Below are 27,847 nucleotides of genomic sequence, written 5' to 3'. Positions count from 1 at the left end.
GCTGATCTATCTTGACTTTCAGACCACTGAAAACTCAAGAAGCAAAATTCTAATCCTCGTCTTTAAATCTCTCCGTGCCCTCATTCCTACCAAAACCTAACTTCAATTGAACAAATGCCAATGACAAAACTCTCATTCCTCCTGTTCTGGCCTTGTGGGTATACGATCTGCTTCATCCCAATAATGGCAATGATGCTTTGGAATGATCTAGCTAAACCCCTCTACTACCTTAAAACCCTTCTCAAAATCTGCATCATTGCTAAAGTTTTGGGTTAATCATCCTTTTGGCTTTCCTATTGGCTCAGGTGTCCAATTTTATTTTGTATAACTCTATGAAGCACCATGGGATGTTTTCTACATATAAGATGATTCAAGAATACATCTTCTACTTGCTGCAGTCTCTCTCAAATCTGTGTAACTCCATTTACTTCTCTTTCCAAAACCTACACATTTTTAAATCCAACCTTGTCGTCATTTCAACACAGCTCATCATTCACTTGGTCTTTTCTTCTGCTCTGCCTTGGTATTCCATCTCACTGAGCTTTGTCAAATTATAAACAGGCAGTAAGCTCAAAATGCATGTTATACTCCACACCACATGACATGATAGACCAATGTCAGCTCCCTTCTCTCTCAGTCCCAGCTTGAAGCTTAACAAGACAAAACAAACAAAATGAAACTGGTCTAGAATGACAGAAATCGAGTGACTACAGAATTATAATCAATCCAAGAATTAGAAGTCTCCAATGCCAACAAAATATTTCCTGCAGCTTGCATTCCTGTACACAATGAAACACGATAGGCCAGAAGTGGTCACTTGCTTAATTATAATTTCAAATTTGCAGGTAGACATGTCAATGATTCAGGATAATAAATATTTTGAGAGCTCCAAACCAGCATTTCCAGTACATCAAAGTGGATGCAACAAAATAAGTATCAGCAAAATGAATATAGTATTTTAAATGAGAACCCAAAAACCTTACTGTATGAACAAACACTTATTTCTTCCAGAGATTGCTTTATATTAGAAGTGTTTCATGATATTTGCCTCTTTGCAAAACATTTGCATTCCCTAGGGTACTTGATAATTAATTCAAGAGGTTTATGAAGAATTATCCAGCCTTGTGCAATCCAGCTATCTATTATCAGTCACATCCAGACAAACTCGCTGTGGTCCCTTGAATGAACATGAAAAATGGCACAATGTTACCAGTGGACCCAAGCCTTAAATTATGAGAAAACGGAATTATTAGTGGGTAAATCAACAATCCAGCCTACTTTTAAGTTCAATAATTTCATCTCTGATTAAGGTCCCTCATCTATGCTCCCTGGCTCGAAAGAAAATAAAAATCAACAGTTTCCAATGGAAATCAACACCCCCTCCCAAAAATGCACCTATAAAGCATCTATTTTATCAATCATAAAATAATGTACTATTCATTATATTTTGTCATTTCACCGCAGTGATTACCCTATGTTGATCCTACATTGGCGCAGTCTGGATAGTGGCCCATCTCCTACACGGTGATGAAGACAGTTTCTAGAAGTCCCTCTACTCACTGTTCTTCCTGGTGCTTTCCATGGATTAAAAATGTTTAATGTTGAGACTGCAGTCTTTTCTTAGGTAGTGAAGTAACTGCTATATGGGTTGTTCTCCCCTCCTCTTAAAGATTTGATTGAAGGAATATTTAAACAACATAACATCAACTTTGAAGGGTCACAAATTAATGAGTATATCTTAATTGGTGAAATTTTAGTCAAGTGTTTACATGCAGATACACAGGTAAGCCTTGCTTGCACTGTCCACATATAGAACATAGAACATTACAGCGCAGTACAGGCCCTTCGGCCCTCGATGTTGCGCCGACCTGTGAAACCACTGTTGCTCTTTTTAGCCTTAGTTTATTAGCTCTGATTATGTCACCTTTGCTCACGAGTCACCAGGTATCTTTCTGATACCGCCACGTGGTTCAAGCTCGAGTTATGATTAATAAGTCAGCACACCGCTTAGTAAGATTGAAATCAACGGTCATTTATTATATACAACAACTAATGCTTACACAATAACCCTACCATCTATATCGAAACCTACCACTACTGGCCAATACTTAACTTTAGGAAGGGCCCACCAGGTCAGGGAAACGAATGGCTTATCGATTCGGATCTGGCCCGTGGGATTCAAAAGGCTGATACGGGTCGATGGCTAGGAGTCTTTATCGGGTAGTGATCGCTGGAGTCAAACTTACGGTTCTTTGCTGAAGGTTCTTGCGAAGGCTGCGAGCAGGTGAAGAAGGGAGAGAGAGAGAGATCTGAACTTGGCCCCTCACTTTATAGGGTCCAGGGGCTTCCCGCCTCTCGGGGCGGCCCTTGACCCTGAGTCCCAAGTGATTGGACTTGTTCCCAATCAGTGGGTTTGATATGCTCCAATAATGGGGCGATTCCTCGATTGGGGGGTGGTCGTTCACCTGTCTTTGTTTCGGCCACTGCAGGCGCCGACAGGTCTGGCCCGGCATTCAATTGCTAATATGTTGCAATTGTTCCCGGGGATAGCCGATTAAACTGCAGATGTCTGGGTTGATGTGCTGCTAATAGTCTTGAGTATCGATCTGGGCCGACTTCCCCAGAGCCGAATACGCTATTCTGTCTGCAGCTGTCTGTTTGTGTCCTGTTGGCTGCTTTTCCCATCAGCCTTTTTGGTTAGCCATTTTAAATCGGGTTTTGGCCAAATTAATAAGGAATCAGCCATTTTAGGTGGCTACACCACTCTAAAGCCCATCTACACTATTCCCTTATCGTCCATATGTCTATCCAATGACCATTTGAATGCTCTTCGTGGTGGCGAGTCCACTACTGTTGCAGGCAGGGCATTCCACGCCCTTACTACTCTCTGAGTAAAGAACCTACCTCTGACATCTGTCTTATATCTATCCCCCCTCAATTTAAAGCTATGTCCCCTCGTGCTAGACATCACCATACGAGGAAAAAGGCTCTCACTGTCCACCCTATCCAATCCTCTGATCATCTTGTATGCCTCAATTAAGTCACCTCTTAACCTTCTTCTCTCTAACAAAAACAACCTCAAGTCCCTCAGCCATTCCTCATAAGACCTTCCCTCCATACCAGGCAACATTCTAGTAAATTTCCTCTGCACCCTTTCCAATGTTTCCACATCCTTCCTATAATGCGGCGACCAGAATTGCATGCAATACTCCAAATGCGGCCGCACCAGAGTTTTGTACAGCTGCAACATGACCTCATGGCTCCCAAACTCAATCCCTCTACCAATAAAAGCTAACACATTGTACGCCTTCTTAACAACTCTCTCAACCTGGGTGGCAACTTTCAGGGATCGATGTACATGGACACCGAGATCTCTCTGCTCATCCACACTGCTAAGAATCTTACCATTAGCCCAGTACCGCGTCTTTCTGTTATTCCTTCCAAAATGAATCGCCTCACACTTTTCTGCATTAAACCCCATTTGCCACCTCTCAGCCCAGCTCTGCAGCTTATCTATGTCCCTCTGTAACTTGTAACATCCTTCCGCACTGTCCACAACTCCACCGACTTTAGTGTCATCTGCAAATTTACTCACCCATCCTTCTACGCCCTCCTCCAGGTCATTTATAAAATTGACAAACAGCAGTGGCCCCAAAACAGATCCTTGTGGTACACCACTAGTAACTAAACTCCAGTCTGAACATTTCCCATCAACCACCACCCTTTGTCTTCTTCCAGCTAGCCAATTTCTGATCCAAACTGCTAAATGACCCTGAATCCCATGCCTCTGTATTTTCTGCAGCAGCCTACCGTGGGGAACCTTATCAAACGCTTTACTGAAATCCATATACACCACATCAACTGCTTTACCCTCATCCACCTGTTTGGTCACTTTCTCAAAGAACTCAATAAGGTTTGTGAGGCACGACCTACCCTTCACAAAACCATGTTGACTATCTAATCAAATTATTCCTTTCCAGATGATTATACATTCTATCTCTTATAAATCTTTCCAAGATTTTGCCCACAACAGAAGTAAGGCTCACTGGTCTATAGTTACCGGGGTTGTCTCTATTCCTCTTCTTGAACAAGGGGACAACATTTGCTATCCTCCAGTCTTCTGGCACTATTCCTGTAGACAAAGATGACTTAAAGATCAAAGCCATAGGCTCAGCAATTTCCTCCCTAGCTTCCCAGAGAATCCTAGGATAAATCCATCTGGCCCAGGGGACTTATCTATTTTCACACTTTCCAGAATTGCTAACACCTCCTCCTTATGAACCTCAAGCCCTTCTAGTCTAGTAGCCTGAATCTCAGTATTCTCCTCGACAACATTGTCTTTTTTCTGTGTGAAAACTGACGAAAAATATTCATTTAGCACCTCTCCTATCTCCTCGGACTCCAAGCACAACTTCCCGCTACTGTCCTTGACTGGCCCTACTCTTACCCTAGTCATTCGTTTATTCCTGACATATCTATAGAAAGCTTTAGGGTTATCTTTGATCCTACCTACCAAATACTTCTCATGTCCCTTCCTGGCTCTTCTTAGCTCTCTCTTTAGGTCCTTCCTAGCTAACTTGTAACTCTCGAGCGCCCTAACTGAACCTTCATATCTCATCTTTACATAAGCCCCCTTCTTCCTCTTGACAAGTGTTTTGACTGCTTTAGTAAACCACGGTTCCCTTGCTCGACCACTTCCTCCCTGCCAGACAGGTACATACTTATCAAGGACACGCAGTAGCTGTTCCTTGACAAGCTTCACATTTCCATTGTGCCCATCCCCTGCAGTTTTCCTCTCCATCCGATGCATCCTTAGTTTTGCCTCATCGCATCATAATTGCCTTTCCCCCAGATATAACTCTTGCCCTGCGGTATAGACCTATCCCTTTCCATCACTAAAGTAAACGCAATGGAATTGTGGTCACTATCACCAAAGTGCTCACCTACCTCCAAATCTGACACCTGTCCTGGTTCATTACCCAGTACCAAATCCAATATAGCCTCGCCTCTCGTTGGCCTATCTACATACTGTGTCAGGAAACCCTCCTGCACACATTGGACAAACAGACCCATCTAAAGTACTCGAACTATAGCGTTTCCAGTCAATATTTGGAAAGTTAAAGTCCCCCATAACAACTACCCTGTTGCTTTCGCTCCTATCCAGAATCATCTTTGCAATCCTTTCCTCTACATCTCTGGAACTTTTTGGAGGCCTATAGAAAACCCCTAACAGGGTGGCCTCTCCTTTCCTGTTACTAACCACAGCCCATACTACCTTAGTAGACGAGTCCTCATCAAACGTCCTTTCTGCCACCGTGATACTGTCCTTGACTAACAATGCCACCCCTCCCCCTCTTTTACCACCTTCCCTGCGCTTACTGAAATATCTAAACCACGGCACCTGCAACAACCATTCCTGTCCCTGCTCTATCCATGTCTCCGAAATGGCCACAACATCGAAGTCCCAGGTACCAACCCATGCCGCAAGTTCACCCACCTTATTCCGGATGCTCCTGGCATTGAAGAAGACACACTTTAAACCACCTTCCTGCCTGCCAGTACACTCCTGCAACTTTAAAACCTTACTCATGACCTCACTACTCTCAACCTCCTGTATACTGGAGCTACAATTCAGGTTCCCAAGCCCCTGCTGAACTAGTTTAAACCCTCCCAAAGAGCATTAGCAAATTTCCCCCCCCCCCAGGATATTGGTACCCCTCTGGTCCAGGTGTAGACCATCCCGTTTGTAGAGGTCCCACCGACCCCAGAAAGAGCCCCAATTATCCAGAAATTTGAAACCCTCCCTCCTGCACCATCCCTGTAGCCACTGTTCAACTCCTCTCTCTCCCTATTCCTCATCTCGCTATCAGGTGGCACGGGTAACAACCCAGAGATAATAACTCTGTTTGTCCTAGATCTAGGTTTATACCCTAACTTTCTGAATTCCTGCCTTACATCCCTATTCCTTTTCCTACCTATGTCGTTGGTACCTATGTGGACCACGACTTGGGGCTGCTCCCCCTCCCCCTTAAGGATCCCGAAAACACGATCCGAGACATCACGCACCCTGGCACCTGGGAGGCAACACACCAACCGCGAGTCTCTCTCGTTCCTACAGAATCTCCTATCTATCCCCCTAACTATGGAGTCTCCAATGACTAATGCTCTACTCCTCTCCCCCCTTCCCTTCTGAGCAACAGGGACAGACTCCGTGCCAGAGACCTGTACCCCATGGCTTACCCCTGGTAAGTCGCCCCCCCCCAACAGTATCCAAAGTGGTATACTTGTTACTAAGGGGAACGACTACAGGGGATCCCTGTACTGACTGCTTCCTCCCAGCCCCTCTCACCGACACCCATCTATCTTTATTCTTCGGAGTAACTACATCCCTGAAGCTTCTATCTATGACCACCTCTGCCTCCCGAATGATCCGAAGTTCATCCAGCTCCAGTTCCCTAACGCGGTTTCTGAGGAACTGGAGATGGGTGCACTTCCCACAGATGAAATCAGCAGGGACACTGACGGCGTCCCTCACCTCAAACATTCTGCAGGAGGAACATTGCACTACCTTCCCTGCCATCCCCTCTAGATAAAAAAAGAAAAAGAGCTTACCTATTATTCACTCCCCTTCTCAGCAAGCACTCACTCAGCAACCTCTGCGGCCCGCACGATAACACCAGTCAATGAACTTATTGTTTTGCTGTGATGTTACTCCTGAATTGTTTTTTAATTTCAGCCTGAGAGGTGTCCCTCTCAGCTCCCGCTCTTTTTAAATCTCCGCGACTCTCAGCTCCCGCTCTTTTCAAATCTCCGCTCCGACTCACAGCTCCTGCTCTTTTTAAATATCCGCGACTCTCAGCTCCCGTGCTTTTTAAATCTCTGCTATATGTACATTCAGACTTAAGAAGTTCATCTAACACATTGCTGCAGCACCTGTAAATTTAAACTGAATAATAAAACTATTCTAAGTCAAAATGTCACAAGCTATTTGACATTTCCAACATTGCTGATAGAATTTGTGAAGGAATGTTTCCAAGTGATTCTGTCATTTTCAACTTCAGTCCTCACGGCTACAAGACGGCTAACATCAATCAGTTTGAAATCTTTTGCATTGAAAATACAATTCGCTTAACCATGGGATTGCCAGAAGGTCTTAAGAAATGACAGTCATCCTGAGTTGCCCATTCTTTCGCCACATACTAAGGAAGTTATCTGAAGTGACTTTGTTAAATAAATATTAACCCATAATCTCATAAAAACAACAAAGCCAGTTCTAATTGGCAAATAAAACAATTTTGGATCATTTATCCCCCATCTGCCCAATACATCCACTTTGAACTATTTTTTCCTTTATATACTGACCTCCACTATTTCAACACTTTGGTTTGGAAAATAAAAGCTTCAAAATATTTTCCATTAGTGGGTCTTCTGTCTCTTGGTCCTCATTTCCCATCTTGAGGATGGGGGCATTTTCCTGATGGTTAGCAACCAACTCAAGGGCTTGCCTTACAATTAATCAAGTGGTTAATTACAAAAACAGTGCAAGGTAACCTGGTCAAACTTTGAAATGCAAGAACTTGCCAAATCAGGAAGAATAGCTACAAGACAAGTTAAAAAAGTGAGAGAATGCAATTGCAGACATGTTTGATGTCAACATTCATCACACGAGTGAGAATTACTATTGAGCATTACAAATCTTTTGAAGGATGCACATTTCCTGTTCGCAAGCTGCCCTTCCTGTCCTTTCTTTTAAATTTACAGTACCCAATTCATCTTTTTCAATTAAGGGGCAATCCACCTACCCTGCACACCTTTGGGTTGTGGGGCGAAACCCATGCAAACACAGGGAGAATGTGCAAACGCTACACGGACAGTGACCCAGAGCCGGGACCAAACCTGGGACCTCAGCACCGTGAGCCCTTCCTGTTATAATGTTTGGTCAGGCTTTTGCATCCAGGTTCATAATTGATAAATGTAAAAAGTTGATATGGTAATTTAAACCTAATTTTATTACATCGTTCACAATATAATCATGGGCTATGGATACCAGGTTGCTCAACAGAGCAAGAATGTTGAACATTCCAACTCCATTACCAAATTGTGTATGGAAAAACATCATTCACTAAATTCCTTTGAACAATGACATGAACTATTTACTAGTTTTTAAAAAATACTTGTAAAATCATTGCTCCTCAACCTATTGTGCCATTCTGCACCTAAATACAAACAAATATTTTGGTAGAGAAAAATAATAGTGGGCACAGAGATCTTGCACAGGTACCACTGTTGCAAAGAGATGAACCCAACAATGCTGTTTAACTAAAATAACTTGGCAATACAGTGATGGTATTTAACATGGTGAATGCAAATAACTAAATGGGGGAAAGTACCATTTACAGAAATGTTAAGAAAATTGGGATGATGCATTTTAGATTACATGGCTCAATGAGCAAGACTCACCAGCCTGCCTCAAGGTGAGAAACATTGGATAATGAACTGGCTGTTTTAAGGTAGAAACATTAAGAATAATGATGTAATTTCACAGCACAGATGTAAAGCTGCATTACAACTTTCAATGAGTATATCATTGAAAACAATTCCAACCCATTTAACGATGCTAAACACAAACCATGGATTATTGGGTGCAGTCTCATTTCACTTGAATGGTATTTTGAAAACTATATTCAGCTCAGACAAAGATCAACGTTACATTTGTGACTCAGATACAGAATGTTGAACTAAAGTCACATTTAAATCTTGCTTCATTATCAGAGCATAATGCATCTATGTTTCAGGAAAATATTATGAAATCTTAAATGATGATAATTTTATTATATATGTACAGGAAGACTTTACTTTAAAATTTAAATGTATTCCATTTTTTAAAAAATTGATTTCTCAAATGTTTCATCAGCATACAAAGATGAGGGGGGGGGGAAGAGAGAGAGAGAGAGCATTGTGGGGACAAGGACTTGCAGTGAAAACAATAAATCTATATTTCTGACATTAAAAGAAGCACATCTTCGCAACATTCTCATCACACAACTGCAGAAGCTTCTCTTCCACTCTGTCTGTTACATTTATTAAATATAATTGTCTTGCCCAATATTATTTCTGAAACAAAAACATTAATGGCATACCAAAGCTGCAATAGTAGCACCGCTTCCACGAGCTGTGTGCATAATTTCCTTCCATTGGAGTATTGTGTGTGGATTTTGAATGCAGAAAACAGCAAAGGCCATAGGCACAACAACAACATCCCAGACATGGTACTAAAGACTTGTGCCACACCCTTAGCCAAGCTGCTCCAATACAGCTACATTGACATCTGCCCGGCAAAACAATCAGCCATGATCTCATTGAATGGTGGAGCAGGCTCGAGGCCCAGATGGCCTACTCCTGCTCCTCGTTCTTTTGTTTATTGTGGAAAATTCCCAGGTATGTCCTGCCCACAAAATGCATGACAACACCAATCTAACCAATTACCATCCCAGTCAACTCTTAATGATCAGCAAAGTGATCAAAGGTGACAATGCTATCAAGTGGCACTTTCTCAGCAACAATTTGCTCACCAATGTTCAGTTTGGATTCTACCAGGGCCACAGCTCCAAACCTTGTTAAAACCTTGTAGGGGCTGTTTAGCACAGGGCTAAATCGCTGGCTTTGAAAGCAGACCACGGCAGGCCAGCAGCACGGTCCAATTCCCGTAACAGCCTCCCCGAACAGGTGCTGGAATGTGGCGACTAGGGGCTTTTCACACTAACTTAATTTGAAGTCTACATTTTTTCAAATCAAACATGGAGAAAATAGCTAAACAAGGTGAGGTGAGAGCGATGGCCCATAATATCAAGACAGCATTTGACCAAGTGTGGCATCAAGGAGCCCTAATAAAACTGAACTCAATGTTAATCGGGGGGGAAATTAGTTAGCATATTTTACTTTTCAAGTATTGATCCAATTCCCTTTTGACTTTGAGGGTCACCACACCTCAGGCGAGGGGCAAGGTTGAGAAGGCGGGCCTACATGAATAACCTCAGGTACGGGAATTGGACCCGCGCTGTTGGCCTAGCTCCTTTCAGTGTTGAGCATAGAACAATGCACCGTTGTGTTAGTCTACAGAATCCCTACAGTGCAGGATGCTGTCATTTGGCGCATCGAGTCTGCCCCGACCCTCCGAAAGATCAGTCTACCGAGACCCACTCCTTCACCTTATCACTGTAACCCTGCACATTGATCATGGCCAATTCACTTAGCCTGCACATCTTTGGATTGTGGGAGGAAACACGTGCATCCAGAGGAAAGCCATGCAGGCCACAGACCACAGACAGTCACCCAAGGCCAGAATCAAACCCGGATCCCTGGCGCTGTGAAGCACCAGTGCTAACAGTGTTCTTTCAAAGGCCAACATCCCCAAATCTTATCAAGTGGGTTCCTGAGGTTCGCCAAAGCCATTGGCACAGAGAACAGAAAGGAAAAATAGAAGAAAGCTCACTTAGGTGCTTCACACAAAAGGACTGCCCACCTAGCTGCATTCTTGCACATCTCGTCCACTGGGTACAAAACAGCACTTTGCAGGTGCTAAAGTAGAAAACTTACTTGGCAGAAGAGAACTGCAATTAAGGCTGTGCAGGAGGAGGGCGCTATGCATACATTCCCAGAAAATACTAACCTAAATAAATTAGACCTGACTTGCATGAACTGTACATTTCCATGAGGTAGCCAATGCTATCTATGAATTCTGTTAAATATTCAGTGATTAAACATGGCAATCTTCACACATACCCCTTTCAGTGCACCCACATAACAGAATAAAGGAACTTCATTATGCTATATATAAGGCCAGTTGTGGCTGCTGTTCAACAGAACAAGGAAACGAGAGGCAAAGCAACCAAGTAACCAAAAAGAGAAAAAAAGTGAGATGGATTGAGAGGAATGGATAACAAACGAATGAACATTGTGGTGAAAATTGTAAGGAGAATGGATGAAAGGCGCATTAGCATCTTGCAAGACACTTTACGAAATTAGGAAATCGACCAGCATGAAATTAAACAATCAGTAGTTAGATGAAAGCATTGGACGCTGAATCAAAACTATCTAATTCTTTTAAGTTTAAACTAAAAATCAAACATGAGAATGTTTCAAGTTGTATTCAAAAAGATCTGCTGCATCATGAACTTGAAGGGGTGGCCAGCACGGCAGGACTATGAATCAATTTATCAAGACTTCCATTGTCAGAAGCTCAAGATCACCTGAAAACTCTCCTACCCTTTTCAAGCAGCGTGCTCTCCAGTCAGGCATTGCACTTTCCAGTCACCCCTTCTGATGAGATTTTGCTCAATGCTCATTACAGTTAAGCACCAGTTCTATTGAATGCTGCAGCAATTCCTTTTTGGCCATTAACCTCAAGAATGTTGAAAAACCTCTTCAGCTTTTAAAAGGCAGAAGGCCCAACATGTGCACAGCAGTGCCAACAACAATGAAAGGGTACTCTTTAAAAAATGGGTTGTGTTTCCTCTGTCTTATTACACTGGAGTCTACTCTTCAGACCCTTGCACTACTGCTGCTCCCTGAATCAGGGTAATCCATGAAGTCTGTTTGCAAGCTTCTAAAATCAGTACTTGATCCAAGTACCAAGAAGAATAGTATATACCCCTCTCCCTCTCACCACATACCCATCTGTACCTGGATCTTCAATCAACCACTTGACCCAGTTTGGACACTCATTACATAGTTTGTCCAAGATTGAGCATTCACAAGGTAGACAGTCAAATCTGTGAATCTTAACACAAGCAATACTACAAGAGAATAATATAAAAACAAAATACTGCTTCATTCTTCACTGCTCAGAAATTAGAGCCGGGTTCATTGCGTGAACCATGTCCACTAGGAACTAGGTTGAGACTGTCCAAACAAAAAAGGGATATCATCACCCTGACTGATCTGAAACCAGAATAAAGTGATAATGAAACTGCCATAAACTGATTTGAGGGTAAATAATCCTTTAACATTTGCAATTCTTAGGAACTCACATATGTCTACTCTTAATAGATCCTTGCAAATGCTCATTAAAAAATAATTACTCAGGTCAGTACTACAAAACCATTTGCAGTTCCCTGCAAGTATATTTGTATTATGAACTTTGGTTAAGGTGAGTGAAGACCTTGTGGAACTTATTTCTAAAAATGGTAGAGTTAAATAATTAAAAGTCTCATTAAATTAGCCAAATTCTCCCAAGGTGATGTAAAAGAAAACCTGCAACAAAGACAAGTTTATGTTGAAACAAAACATAACACTGCTGAGGGCCAATTTCATAGTAAAATTTAGTCCACAATTGGCTAATCTGATTGGATATTTCTCACTCCCCAATGTGATCCCTGCCCATTCCACCATCACCACTGTACCACCCCGCCTACAATAAAGAGATACAAGGAACCAGTAAAGAATAGCCATGCACTCTATTTTCATGAGAGCGTTAAACTATTTATTTTCAAGGAAGGATGTCAGATAGGGAGAAAAACAGGAAGAAAGGCTGACAGTTATACATCTACTTCCATGGCTATCAGACATCTCAAAACACTTTCCAGGCAATTTAGGCATTTTGACATGTAGTAAATGTGTGTCTTCCCACATTCCAAAGATGCGCAGGTTAGGTGCATGAATCATGCTAAATTGTCCCTTAGTGTCCAAAGGTGTGCAGGTTAGGTGGATTAGCCATGATCAATGCCTGGGCTTACAGGAATAGGACAGGGGAGTAGGCCTAGGTAGAATGCTGTTTCGGAGGTTTGGTGCAGATTTGATGGGTGCCATGGTCTCATTCTGCACTGTAGGGATTCTGTGGATTGCTAACATTGCATTTTCTTGAGGGAAAGGCATGTGCAGAATGCGAATGCAAATCAGACCAGGCTCTTATTTTGTTTAAAATAAACCAGAGGGCTGTCCCAAGACACATTGCTAACACTTGCACTAATTGGGACATCCTTCCATGTGAATGGAATAAGTAGTTCCTGTACAAGAGCGAGCAGGTAGCAGGGTACACCAGAAAGTCTTCGCTTGTGGTAATATTTCTAGAAAAACTACTGACCAGTAACAGTGAGTATGTGCATACATTTTTTTGTTCTAAATGTAGCTGAACTCTCAACAGTCCCATGGGTTTCATTTTCTCATGTGAGCAGTACTCAACATCAAGGTAAAGTAATTTTACAAACTGCGTTCAACAAGATCTATGTAAATGGCAAGAGGCTCAGTGTCTTGCAAGGGCTGAGAAATATGGCTGAAATGCATTATCCCATGTTTTCATAATAAATCAGATGTTTTTCCATTCATGACAAGGTAAACAAGTAAATCCATGCTTTACTTGATAACGACAGGAAAGAGTTGGGCTAATCCCTGCAAGAATGCTGAACCAGTTTAAATGTTATAGGGTAACATTTTCCAATCAGAAACAGTGGCAATTTAAAAAAAAATAAGTTTATCAATAAATTGATCTTAAGCTGCATATCCAAGAAAGTAGTAATAGTCAATGAATGTGATCAGGTTGTCAGAAAACAAAAATCAACCGCATTCATAGCATTTTGCACTAAGCAAAACAGGAAGGTGGAACTGGAGTAAGCAGCTCCATAGAGCAGCATGATACATTAAACAATATCCCCCTGTGGTGCTGGCATTTCTATAAAATCTACCAGCCAGTGATAGTGTGTGGCTTTTTTAATAAAATGAAAAGAAAGAGGATAAGCTTTAGTTACAAGCAGAAACTAGGTATCTTTTCACATAAACACACAAGATCAAAAGGAGAGCTGATGGAGGTCAAGACTAAGAGGGGACTTTAATCAATTAAATTGAGGGGAAAAATCTTTCCACTAGCCAGTGAATTGGTAACAAGAAAGCATAAACTGAAGATTGCCAAAAGCACTAAGGTAGATTAGCAAAATGTCTGTATTTACACACACACACACACACACACACACTGTATTGACAGCACATGGTACAGTGATCAAAACCGTGGTGGAAGCATAAACCCATAATAGCTTTTGAGCGGCAAATAGATGAATATTTAAAACAGAAAACTTTAAAGCTGCTATGGGAAAGAGAAGCAGGGGATTGGGACAAAGTAATTAGCTAGCCCTTTCATAGGCACGATGGAGCAATTCAATGTATTAGCGTTGTATCCTTGGGAAATGAAAGTCACTGGGTAGGGATAGGGCAAGAGAAGGGGCAGCACAGTTGCTTCACTACCCCAGGGTTCCAGGTTCGATAACCGGCTTGGGTCACTGTCTGTGCAGAGTCTGCACTTCTTCCCGTGTCTGCATGGGTTTCCTCCGGTTACCTCCCACAGTCCAAAGGTGGACTGGCCATGCTAAATTGCCCTTAGTGTGCAAAAAGGTTGGGTGGGGTTACTGCGTTACAGGGCTAGGTTGGAGGTGTGGGCTTAAGTGGGGTGCTCTTTCCAAGGGCTGGTGCAGATTCGATGGGCCAAATGGCCTCCTTCTGCACTGTAAATTCTATGATTCTATGAAGGGAGATTGAGATGATGAGGCCCAATTTCAAATATTTTTTAAAAATCTAGCCAAGACTGCCAAGAATGAAATTGGCTTATATTACTGTGTAGGAGTCACCACAAACTTTGTATATTAGAACTCAGGTCCCCACAAACATGAAATAAATCTTACGCAAACTGTCAACAGCAGAAGAGAACACAAATCAAAGCTACAGAAAGGTTCAAACTTCCCGCATGCAAGAAACCATCACCAGTGGTGAAATCCAACATTGTTCTCAAGTTATTCAAAAACATTTGGAGCAACTGTGAGGAACAATCCAAAAGGTGCAAGGAGGGGACTTCAACCTGAAAGTTGCAGGACCATTTGAAATATACAGCAGAGATATTTTAACTCTTGAAAACCAGCATAAGCTGCTGTGTTTCCCCAGTGGAGTTACAGCAGCGACTAGTGAGGAAGGTTGTTAAAATAGGTGATCATCTTGCAACTATGTGTGCCACTCCGACTGGATTAGTTCAGAGACTTACTCATGGGACATGTCACACCCAGCTGGAGTGATCGATGTTGATTTATTTGCAGACACAAGAATATGACTAGCACGAAATGCACCTGGGGATTTATCATTCTTGGCATTCAGCGCTCTTTAAACCAGGTGAATAGGGACCACCGTTTTACTCAAAAAACAACTTTGACTTGTAATCAGCTGGTGTGCTAAATCTATATTCATAACAATTGAAGGTTCCTCCCCTACCCCATCACAATATGAGCAATTGCTCAGATTTAAGCATCTACTGCGATCAAAGTCTATTCTGTTACATTTTGAAGTGATTCTCAATTAAAGACTCAAAATCCAGTGAATTATATTTCTAAATTAAACTTCAACAATTCAATTGAATACAAAAAAGTCAAACTGTGAACCTCTTCTATATCACAGTAAGCTGGGGGTAACATAGCAGTTCAGCCTCTTAAAACACTTATCTGAATGCTTTTTCCACTTAATAAACACTACAGGAAATTTCCAGATGTACTATTTCACCTTGTGCTCAAGAACCTTGCACTCTTATTGCCTTTTAGTTAGGCTTGGGCACAGATTTTTTTGTATTAATAAGTCCAGTACGGCATTATCATATTTCAGTCATAAGAAAAAGCACCCCATACAGAACAAGCTTCTGAAAAATCTGACCCTGATGGCTGATACCCAATCCCAAAGGAACTAATGTGCTGTACTCTGATTATTTGTGTCAAAACGCACCGTATTTACAACATGAAGAAAATTATTTTGCATCATGAGCAAAGTGAATGCCCAAAGGGACGGAAAAGATGCCTAAGCAATAGAGAGCAGAAAGCAAATATCACCCAAGGAATACATTTTTAAAAAACCTGTGTGTGCAGTAGTGCATTTTTCCATCCAAAGCTTTATACATGCAACTCATAGTTAAATGAAAATTAAAACTCACAATATTGTAAAGTCTTTGATGCTGAAGCAAACAATACTAAAAGGCTATTACACTGCCACATTATGAACATAAGAACAAGAAGTATACAACCCCAAGCCTGCTCCACAATTTAAGAAGCTTGCCTGATCATGACCTCAATCCACTCTGCATCGACTCCCCACTACTTTAAAAATCCATCTCAACCTTAAATATATTCAATGGCTGTCTGCACAGAGAATTTCAAAGATTCATGAGTCACAGAGAGTAAATTCCTCCTTATCCCTGTCCTAAATTAGAGACCCCTTATGGCGTTTGTGTCGAGTTCTAGATTCCCCCATGAGAGGAAACATCCGCTCAGCACCTACCCTTTCAGGCCCCCTCGGAATCTTACACTTCAACAAGATCAACTCTCATTCTTTTAAACTCCAAGAAGTTCAACCTTTCCACATAAGACAACCCCTTCTTTCCAAGAATTAATCTCATGAACCTCCAGTGAACTCAAATGCAAGCGAATCCTTCCTTAATTAAAGAGACCAAAACTGTGTTCAGTATTCTGGTGTGATTGCACTAATGTCCTGCACATTCGTACATCCCTACTTTTATAATTTATCCCCCTTGCAATAAAGGCCAACATTACATTTGCATTCCTGGTTACTTGCTGGAGCTGCCTGTTAACTATTTGTGTTTCACCCAGATCACTCTGTAATACAACATTCTATAATCTCCCTCTCCATTCAAATAATATTTTGCTCATCTTCTTGCAACCAAAGTGGGAACCGTATAATTTTTTACATTAGACACCATCTGCAAAATTTTTGTCCACACACTTAACCTATCTATATCCCTTTGCAGACTCTTTTGTGTTTACATTGCAACTTGCTTTCCCATCTATCTTTGTGTCAGCAGCAAATTTGGCTCCAATACACTTGTTCCCTTCATCCAAGTTATTAATATAGATCATAAATAGCTGAGGCCCCAGCACTGATCCCTGAACTAGTTACGTATACAGACGTGAAAATGCCGACTTTATCCTGACCATGTTCGGAATTCTCCCAAAAAGGAACATGGGGCGAAATTATCCCAAAACGGCGCCAATCAGACGGGCATCGCGCCGCCCCAAAGGTGCGGAATGCTCCGCATCTTTGGGGGCCGAGCCCCAACATTGAGGGGCTAGGCCGACGCCGGAGGAATTTCCGCCCCACCAGCTGGCGCAACGGCCTTTGTTGCCCCGCCAGCTGGCGCGGAAATTACATCTCAGGGGGGGCGCATGCGCGGGAGCGTCAGCAGCCGCTGACAGTTTCCCACGCATGCGCAGTGGAGCGAGTCTCTCCCGCCTCCGCCATGGTGGAGACCGTGGCGGAGGCGGAAGGGAAAGAGTGCCCCCAAGGCACAGGCCCGCCCGCGGATCGGTGGGCCCCGATCCCGGGCCAGGCCACCGTGGGGGCACCCCCCGGGGCCAGATCGCCCCGCGCCCCCCACAGGACCCCGGAGCCCAGCCACGCCGCCTTGTCCCGCCGGTAAGGTAGGTGATTTAATTTACGCCGGCGGGACAGGTAATTTATCGGCGGGACTTCGGCCCATCCGGGCCGGAGAAACGAGCGGGGGGGCCCGCCAACCGGCGCGGCGCGATTCCCGCCCCCACCGAATATCCGGTGCCGGAGACTTCGGCAACTGGCGGGGGGGGGGGGGGGGGGGGGGGGATTCACGCCAGCCCCCGGCGATTCTCCGACCCGGCGGGGGGTCGGAGAATGTCGCCCATGTTTAGCCACTTGTTCTCTGACACTGGCAGTTCCAAGAATCACATGGCTATTCAACGCAACTAGTGTTGAATAACGCGCATGAAAGGGGTACGCGCGACCGAGGCCGCACATCGCCACGTTTTTTACAGTGGGGAGCTCCACTCACCGTAACTCCCCATTGTAGGAAGAGATCGGGACGCCATTTCAAAATGGCGGCAGATCTCCGAGTCCCCCAGAACAATCCCCGACCTCCCTCGAAGCCCGAACGCAATATGGAAGGGTCCCCAACCCTCCCCACCCCGCACCACCCACCGGGCAACCCCAGCTCGATCGCAAATGCATAAAAAATGCCAGCTTGGCACCTTGGCAGTGCCAACCTGGAAGCGGCCTTTGTCAGCGCACCTGGGCACCATGACAGTGCCAGGGAGGCACCCAGGTGGCACTGCGAGGATACCCAGGTGGCACCAACAGTGCCAGGGCACCACTGTGTCCAAAGGGCATGTAGCTGGGCGAATCCGATCCCCTGGGAGATCCCAAGTCCCATTTCAGCTGGTCCCTGTTTGTGAGGATCAGTACCAAATGGCGCATGCCCGAGGTCTCCTAGGCAAAGGGGTTGAATCCAAAAGCCTCAGGTACCTTGGGAATCTGCACATTAGAATAAGGCTTTCTGCCTTGCTCTCATATGCAGATTTGCCAAAAAGTGAGCCCGCCCATTGTGGGCAGGACTCACATCACATCTCGCAAAATTGCGTTTAATCTCACAAGGCGCGGGGACACCCGGTTTTCAACGGCCACACTTCATGGCGGAAGCTGGTTTTCCTGCGCAGCGTGGCCGTAGGATCGCCCCCTCTGTTAGCTAGCCAATCCTCTATCAACGCGAACACACTGCCCCCAATACCAAGAGTTCTTATCTTGTGCAATAAATTTTAATGTGGCACCTTATCAAAATCCTTTTGGAAATCAAAATGCACCACATCTACTGGCATGAAAACAGAACATGCTGGATAGACTCAGCAGTGGCGGGAAAAACAGGGTTAACATTTTGAGTCCGACATAACTCTTCTTTGAAACCCTGGGCGGGATTCTCTCAGCCCGACGCCGGGCTGGAGAATCCCCGCGACCGGCGCGAATCGTGCCACGCCGCCGGCACTCGATTCTCTGCAGAGCGGAGAATTGGTGCCATTGGCGCCAGTCTGGTTCGCGCCGAGGGGCCGTCATAAAAAACCCGAGTCCCGCCGGCAGCGTTCCACACCTGCTCTCAGCCGGCGGGAATTTGGCGTGGAAGGATCGGGCGGCGGCCTCCAATGTGGCCTGGCCCGCGATCGGGGCCCACCACACCGGCCTCTCTGGCTGGGGGCCTCCTTTCTTCCGTGCCGGCCATTGTAGCCCTGCGCCATGTTATGTCAGGGCCGGTGCGTTGAAGGGAGACACTGTGCATGCGCACATTGGCACCGGTGGCACTGCACATATTGACACCGGTGCCACTGTGCATATTGCCGCCGGTGCCACTGTGCATATTGCCGCCGGTGCCACTGCACATGTGCGGATCCCGCAGCGCCCAGTTCATGACAGGATCAGCAGCTGGAGCGGTGTGAACTGCTGCAGTACCGTGCTGGCCCCCTGTAGGGGCCAGAATTGCTGATCCTGAGGCCGTGTTGACGCCGCCAACAAATGCGACGCCGTTTCCGACATCGTCAACACTTAGCCTCAGGATCACAAAATCCCGCCACCTGAATCTACTGGTTTCCCTTTATCCACCAACTCAGTGTATCTTCAAAGAACTCTATTAAATTAATCAAACATGATTACTTTTTCATAAAACTATGCTGACTGTTTATTTTTTATTTTTTTAAATTTTCGATTTGTCCTGCTGATGTTTCCTGAATATTGAATTACAGCATTTCCCAGTGACAGCTGTTAGGCTAACTGATTTATAGCATCCTTTCTATCTTTCTCTGTTCTTGTTTAGGGACGTTATATTTGCAGTTTTGCAATCGCAAAGCCATCCGAGATGCCAAGAGAGAATATCAAGCCAAGCTAGTCACAGACAGCGTTACAGACTCTCGGCAGTTATGGCAAGGCCTAAACAACATAACCGGCTACAAAGCGACGCCGAGCAGTATCTCCAGCAGCGCACCGCTCCCCGATGAACTCAATGCATTCTATGCTCGGTTCGAGCAGGAAACCAACAATCCGCTGTCGAGTGCCCCAGCAGCCCATAACATACTCATACCCACCATCACAGATTCCGAAGTTAGATCGGCCTTCCTGAAAGTGAACCCTCGGAAGGCGACGTGTCCGGATGGGATCCCTGGTCCTGAACTCAGAGCCCGCGCGGACCAGCTGGCAGATGTGTTCGCGGACATCTTTAACCTGTCCCTACTCCGCTTCGAGGACCACCATCATACCGATGTCAAAGAAAAACCAGGCAACGTGCCTCAATGACTACCGTCCGGTGGCCCTGACTTCAGTCGTAATGAAGTGCTTCGAGAGGTTGGTCATGAAGCGCATCACCTCCACACTCCACACGCCTTTATCCACTGCAATTTGCATACCACCGCAACCGGTCCACAGCAGACGCCATCTCTCTGGACCTACACTCATCCCTGGAGCATCTCGACAACAAGGACTCCTACATCAGACTCCTATTTATTGACCACAGCTCCGCTTTCAACAACATAATCTCAGCCAAGCTCAAAGCAAAGCTCCAAAACCTAGGACTTGGCTTCTCACTCTGCAACTGGATCCTCGACTTTCTGACCCACAGACCACAATCAGGAAAAATAACCAACAACACCTCCTCCACAATAGTCCTCAATACCGGGGCCCCGCAAGGCTGCGTACTTAGCCCCCTACTATACTCCCTGTACGCACACGACTGCGTGGCAAAATTTGGTTCCAACTCCATTTACAAGTTTGCTGACGATACGACCATAGTGGGCCGGATCTCGAATAACGACGAGTCAGAATACAGGAGGGAGATAGAGAACCTAGTGGAGTGGTGCAGCGACAACAGTCTATTCCTCGGTCAGCACGGTGGCACAGTGGGTTAGCCCTGCTGCCTCACGACGCCGAGGTTCCAGGTTCGATCCCGGCTCTGGGTCACTGGCGGTGTGGAGTTTGCACAATCTCCCCGTGTTTGCGTGGGTTTCGCCCCCATAACCCAAAAATGTGCAAGCTAGGTGGATTGGCCACGCTAAACTGCCCCTTAATTGGAAAAAATTAATTGGGTACTCCAAATTTTTTTTTTAAAACTATCTATCCCTCAATGCCAGCAAAACTAAAGATCTGGTCATTGACTTCAGGAAGCAAAGTACTGTACACACCCCTGTCAGCATCAACGGGGCCGAGATGGAGATGGTTATCAGTTTCAAATTCCATGGGGTACACATCTCCAAAAATCTGTCCTGGTCCAGCCACGTCGACGCTACGACCAAGAAAGCACAACAGCGCCTATACTTCTTCAGGAAACAAAGGAAATTCAGAATGTCCACATTAACTGTTACCAACTTTTACAGATGCACCATAAAAAGCATCCTATCTGGCTGCATCACAGCCTGCTATGGCAACTGCTGGGCCCAAGACTGCAAAAAACTTCAGAGAGTCGTGAAGACAGCTCAGTCCATCACACAAACCTGCCTCCCATCCATTGACTGCATCTGCACCTCCCGCTGCCTGGGGAAAGCGGGCAGCATAATCAAAGACCCCTCCCACCCGACTTACTCACTCTTCCAACTGCTTCCATCGGGCAGGAGATACAAAAGTCTGAGAACACGCACAAAACATCTTCTTCCCCGCTGTGACCAGACTCCTAAATGACCCTCTTATGGACTGACCTCATTAACACTACATCCTGTGTGCTTCACCCAATGCCGGTGTTATGTAGTTACATTGTGTACCTTGTGCTGCCCCATTATGTATTTTCTTTTATTTCCTTTGCTTTTCATATATTTAATGATCTGTTGAGCTGCTCACAGAAAAATACTTTTCACTGTACCTCAGTACACGTGCCAATAAACAAAATCCAATCCAATCCAATTGTTGGGACCTTTCCAGAATCTTTCTCTGATTCCACTTTTTAGAAGACCCTCACTCAGATGCAGGCCATCAGGTCCAGTAGCCTTGACTCATTTGATTGTCTGGTTCCTTTTCTTCAGTGATGTTTTAAGTTCTTCCCTCCCTACTGTCCCTGATTTTTTTTCTAATATTGGATGTTTTTAGTGGATTCTACCATGAAGACAGATAGAAAATGTGTGTTCAAAGTCCCTATTTCCTTGTTTCTCATTACTAACTAGCCAGTCACTTCCTCCAAGGGACCAACTTTTACTTGGGCTACTCTCTTCCTTTTTATATACTTGTAGATGCTTTTAGCATTTGTTTTCATATTTCTTGCTAACTTACTCTCAATCCATTTTCTTCCATTTTTTGTGATTCTTAACTATCAAGATTTTTCCCAATCTGCTGGCGACCACTAATTTCCACACCTTTGTATGCCCTTTCTTTCAATTAATCACCATCTTTAACTTGCTTAGATAGCCAAGAATGGTTCATCCTTCTCTGAATGTTTCTTTCTCAAAGGAATATATCTTATTTGAGAATTATGAAGTATCCCCTTAACTGTCTGCTGACTTACCTTTCCTTTTAATCTATTTTTTCAATCCACTTTAGCCATACTTCATGTCTTTGTAATTGCCTTGATTTAAGTTTAAAATACTATTTTCGGACACAAATTTCTCACCCTCAAACAGAACATGACATTCTATCCTGTTATAGTCATGCTTCCCTCCAGAATAGTCTACTAAGAAATCATTAACAAACCCTGTCACATTACATATTACCTGATATAAAATAGCCTTCCCCCTGACTGATTCTGCAATGTATCATTCTAAGAAACTATACTGAATGTACTCTATGTACTCATCTTTAAGGTTACATTAAGGGCAGCATTGTGGATAGCACAATTGCTTCACAGCTCCAAGGTCCCAGGTTCGAATCCGACTTGGGTCACTGTCTGTGCGGAGTCTGTACATCCTCCCCGTGTATGCGTGGGCTTCCTCCGGGTGCTCCGGTTTCCTCCCACAGTCCAAAGATATGCAGGTTGGTGGATTGGCCATGATAAATTGCCCTTAGTGTCCAAAATTGCCCTTAGTGTTGGGTGGGGTTACTGGGTTATGGGGCTAGGGTGGAGGTGTTGACCTTGGGTAGGGTGCTCTTTCCAAAATCCGGTGCAGACTCAATGGGCTGAATGGCCTCCTTCTGTACTGTAAATTCTATGAAATTTGCTAATTTAATTTGTCTAATCTATGTGAAGATTAAAACTGTCCTCAATTATTGCAACACCATGCTAATATGCCCCATGGTTTCTTGATTTATTACTTATTTGACCTCCTATTAGGGGGCTTATAGACTACTCCCATCAATAATGACTTACCCTTGCTTTTTCTTTTCTGCACCCAAACTGATTCCACAAGTTGATTTTCTGAGCCAAAACCATTTCTCATTATTGATCTCATTAACAAAGCTACCTCACCCCCTTTCCCTTTCTGCCTATTCTTCCAAAATGTCAAGGACCCCTGACTGTTCAGTTTCTAGCTTTGGTCATCTTACAACTACATATCTGTAATGGCTATCAGATCTTACCCATTTATTTTGATATGTGCCATCAATTCATCTATCTTGTTAAAATCCTGTGTATATTCAGATAAAGAGCCTTTAAATTAGACTTTTAACATTTTTTTTCCTTCTGACTCTATTTACAGGTGTATCCTTATTTTTTCACCCGCTGTCTTTTCCTGTCACACTCTGATTATAATTATTCATATCACAACCTTGCATTACTGCCTTGTCCATTACTTTAACTTTCAAATTTCCCCCACCTTAACATTTCCAATATTTAGTTTAAAGCTCTAGTTACTCGATTCGCCACATCGTTGGATCCAACTGAGTTCAAGTGAAGCCTATCCCAGAGAACAGCTCCCTCTTTCCCAGTACTGTTGCCAGCTCACCATGAATTGAAACCCCATTCTCCCATACCAATCTTTGAGCCACGTAATCAATTCTCTGCCAATTTTACAGTAAAAGCAGTTTGTAGCAGTTTCAAAAATCTAACTGGCTTAGTGAGATCACTAAATCAGCAAGGTACAATCCCAAAATGTATAGTTCTGTCACAGTTCTGCCGAGCAGCTGAAAATCAAGATCATCCAGGACCCACTTATTTTGGTTTCAGAGCGAAGTAAAATTAAGAACTCAAATGCAGTTGCGGACCACAATACTGCAACAAGAGCATTGAAATTCACTACTAGCAATACCTAATGGTCACAAAGGTGACAATCAACTATTCTGTCTATGAGTCACAAAAGACTTAATACTGTAGAAAGCCGAGAGGTGTATTGAAAGTCCAGGGGTGAAGTAAAAATGGAATTTAGGAAAGCAAAGCGAGGATACTAAAAAACATTGACAGGTAAATTCAAAGAAAATCCGAAGATGTTTGCCAATACATTAAGAGCAGGAGAATATCCAAGGAAAAGACAGGCCAATCAGAAACGTACATGGTAACTTGTGGACTATGCAGAAGATGTGGGCTGGGTTCTCAATGAGTACTTTGTCTCTGTCTTCACTAAGGAGAGGGATGATGCAGTCTAGTTAAAGAGGAGGAATATGAAATATTAAATATAATAAGCATAGCGAGAGGGGATGTACTGGCATCCTTAAAGGTGGGACCAGATGGTTTATATCTCAGACAGTTAAAGGGAGCCAGGGACAAAATAGCAGGTACTCTGAGATACATTTTCCAATCCTGACTAGATACAGGCAATGTCCCAGAGGACGAGAGAGTGCTAACACAGCACCATTATTTAAAAAGGATCCAAGTGATAGGTCAGAAAATTATAGGCTGGTCAGTCTGACATTGGTGGTGGGCAATTATTGGAAACAATTCTGAGGGACAGGATAAACTGTCACTTAGAAAGGCACAGATTGATAAGGGATAGTCAGCATGGTTTTGTTAGGGAAAGATTATGTCTTACTAACAATATTTTGAGGAAGTATTGCTGAGGGTAGTGCAGTGGATGTTCTCTACATGGACTTCAGGAAGGCATTTCACAAGGTTCCACATGACTGACTGATCAGAAAAGTAAGATCTCATGGACACTGGGGCAAGTGGTTGGTTGGATCAATAACTGGTTCAATGACAGGAAGCAACGGGTAATGGTTGATGGATGTTTTTGTGAATGGTATATGGTTGCCAGTGCTGATCCACAGGCTTCAGTTTTGGGGCTCATGGTGTTTGTTGTATACATTAATGATTTAGGCTTAAATATGAGGCATGATTAGGATTTTGCAGATGACACAAAATTGGCTGTGTAGATTTCATAGAATTTACAGTGCAGAAGGAGGCCATTCGGCCCATGGAGTCTGCACCGGCTCTTGGAAAGAGCACCCTACCCAAGGTCAACACCTCCACCCTAGCCCCAAAACCCAGTAACCCCACCCAACACTAAGGGCAATTTTGGACACTAAGGGCAATTTATCATGGCCAATCCACCTAACCTGCACATCTTTGGACTGTGGGAGGAAACCGGAGCACCCGGAGGAAACCCACGCACACACGGGGAGGATGTGCAGACTCCGCACAGACAGTGACCCAAGCCGGAAACGAACCTGGGACCCTGGAGCAGTGAAGCAATTGTGCTATCCACAATGCTACCGTGCTGCCCCTAATGATATACCATTCACAAAAACATCCATCAACCATTACCTGTTGTTTCCTGTCATTGAACCAGTTATTGATCCAACCAACCACTTGCCCCAGTGTCCATGAGATCTTACTTTTCTGATCAGTCAGTCATGTGGAACCTTGTGAAATGCCTTCCTGAAGTCCATGTAGATGATAGTGAAAATGATGGCTGTCGACTTCAGAATTATATCAATGGTTTGGTTGAGTGGGCAGAGAGGTGGAAAATGAAATTCAATTCAGAGAAGTGTGAAGTCCTGTATTTGGGGATGGCAAACAAAGCAAGAGAATACTCAATAAACAAGAAGATATCGAGAGGGTTGAAGCAGTGAAACACCTTGGAATGCATGTCTACACGTTCTTGAAGGTGGTCAGACAGATACGACACAGTGGTCAAGAAAGCATATGTTATGTTTTTGTTTATTAGACGAGGTATTGAATACAAAGGCAGGGCTGTAATGATAGAACTGTATAAAATGCTGGTTCAGTCACTGCATATTGTTGGAACTTTGTATATAGCTCCGATCACCACATTACAGGAAGGACATAATTGCATTGAAGAGAGTGCAGTGGATATTTATGAGAATGTTGCTAGAGCTTGAAAACTGCAGCTATGAGGAGATTGGATAGGTGATGGCTATTTTCCTTCGAACAGAGGAGGTTAAGAGGTAACCTAATTGAAGTTTACAAAGTTATGAGGGGCCTAGACAGGAAAGATTCATTTGCCCTAGCTGAGGGGTCAATGACCAGATTTTAAGGTGATTGACAGAAGAGGCTGCACGAGGAAAAACCTTTTCACCCAGAGGGTGGTGGGCATCTGCATTCACTGAGGCCTAAACATTCAACTCATTTAAAAGGTACTTGGATTGGCATCTGAAGTGCTGTAACCTGCAAGGCTACGGACCAGGTACTGGAAAGTGGGATTAAAATGAGCGGCTAGTTTCTTTTTTTTTGGCAGGTGCAGACACGATGGGGTGAACGCTTCTTTCTGCACTGTAACTTTCCTATGGTTCTGTATTGGGCAGTTGTATTACTCTGATCCCATTCATCATTCTGCTTCCCTTCCAGAAGTCTTTGCTACTTTTTAAGAGGAAAAAAGTTACATAATGGCCTTAAGTTGTAATTGTGTAGTAATCAGGAAAAACTTGAAGAACACAGTTCATAAATAAAAACTCAAAATCATAGCCTTGTCCAAGAAATCATTATCCAAATTGCCACTGCCTCATCATTCTAAGCAATGCTCAACAATGCCAAACAGGCAGAATACGAGCTAGCAATGAATCACAATTAACTAATTAACACCACCCATGGAGGTTTAAGCATAAACACAGATTTAATACTAACCTTGAAATCCCTGTTTGACTTCCTTTGATATCAAATATACATCATGGAAAGGTGACTAGTTTAGAGAGCATGAACTTTCCCCAAATCCCCTCCCCCCTCCAACATCTCAGAAAGTCAACTGCAATAGAGCAAGAAACAACAGGAATTTACTCATTTTCTCTCCCTCATCCTGCCACTGCAATAAAGGGATTTGACAGGAGTGTTATGAAAGAAAAGTCACTGCCATGCAGGATTGCTTAGTGTGCAGTTCTAAAGAATTCACCATTATTGAGATGCTGAAGACTCGTCAATGTTCCTAAAAAAAAGCTTGTGTGCAACAGTTCTGTTCCTTTGTGCTGCCAAAATTAATTGCTCTTTAAAACACCAGAACAGCTCAAAAAGCAAACGTGAATTACAGAGACTGCTTTTAATTGCCATAGAGCTTTCAGCACCATGGACAAGGCCAACATTGTACAATTTGTCAAGTCAAAAGACCAAGCAACACATATAGAAGCTGATATCCAGCAATGGATAGGGTATTGTGCACTGTAAAATAGTTAGACAATAACAAAACGTTGGCCGTCCTATACCATGGTTCACCTGAATCCGTTTATTGAAAATCATTTCTCGTGCTAAAATCTTCTGAAATAACTATTTCTTTATAAAGGTGATTTTCATCCTCAGATTGCTTGCCCCTCCCCCCTCCCCTCAAATGCTAAAAACTAGCTGTATATGTCTGTCCACATACAGGGAGGAACACATGTTAGAACATCATGCTCCCAGCTCACATTAACCTAAATGTCCAAAATCCAGTCATTTAAATGGTACCCCCAGTGGAGTCTCCTTACCCTGACACACAGCTCAAAATTATGAATGCTGAAGCGCACTCTTTCACGAAATGGTGAGCCAGGGATTGTGAAATCATGTACTATGGGAAATTTATGACTTGGACTGCTATCAAATATAAATCTTTCCAGATTTTTCTATGCTCCAGGCAACCAGATTTGTGAAAGTGCCCTCATTACAGTGCACTCTTGATTGTATCCATTACATCATTTTATAGTCAGTAACTGCTCCAAGACAGTTTCCTTGAAGATGTCAGCTGCACACTCTAATGCTGTATCA

General features: G+C 43.7%; 1 protein-coding gene across 1 annotated transcript in view; it reads right to left on the bottom strand.

The window, feature by feature from the left end:
• The window catches only part of snd1 (staphylococcal nuclease and tudor domain containing 1), a 1,317,969-nt gene that overhangs the window by 686,021 nt on the left and 604,101 nt on the right, over positions 1-27,847 (bottom strand). The gene's annotated exons all lie outside the window — the stretch shown is intronic.

This window comes from Scyliorhinus torazame, chromosome 13, assembly GCF_047496885.1.
Source record: "Scyliorhinus torazame isolate Kashiwa2021f chromosome 13, sScyTor2.1, whole genome shotgun sequence".
NCBI lineage: Eukaryota > Metazoa > Chordata > Chondrichthyes > Carcharhiniformes > Scyliorhinidae > Scyliorhinus > Scyliorhinus torazame.
Note: the sequence above shows the minus strand (reverse complement) of the source record. Positions and strands in the feature narration are given on the sequence as shown.